The sequence below is a fragment of the Ahaetulla prasina genome, chromosome 12 (genome assembly GCF_028640845.1).
Source record: "Ahaetulla prasina isolate Xishuangbanna chromosome 12, ASM2864084v1, whole genome shotgun sequence".
NCBI lineage: Eukaryota > Metazoa > Chordata > Lepidosauria > Squamata > Colubridae > Ahaetulla > Ahaetulla prasina.
This window is the reverse complement of record NC_080550.1, coordinates 7340654-7340854: the sequence shown is the minus strand read 5'-3', so window position 1 is coordinate 7340854 and position 201 is coordinate 7340654.

Here is a 201-nt window from a genome sequence, read left to right as displayed (position 1 = left end):
TCTTCTTAAAAAGTGATGGAGCACCCATAATTTCTGAAGGCAAGCCAATCCACTGATTGTTCTCACTGTCAGGAAATTTCTCTTCAATTCTAGGTTGGTTGGATTGCTCTTTCATGAGGTCTTCATCGTTAAACTGTCTCAGTGGGACCATAGTTGAGAGTATGAAAATATACCTTGGCTACATTTAGAATAGAATAGAAT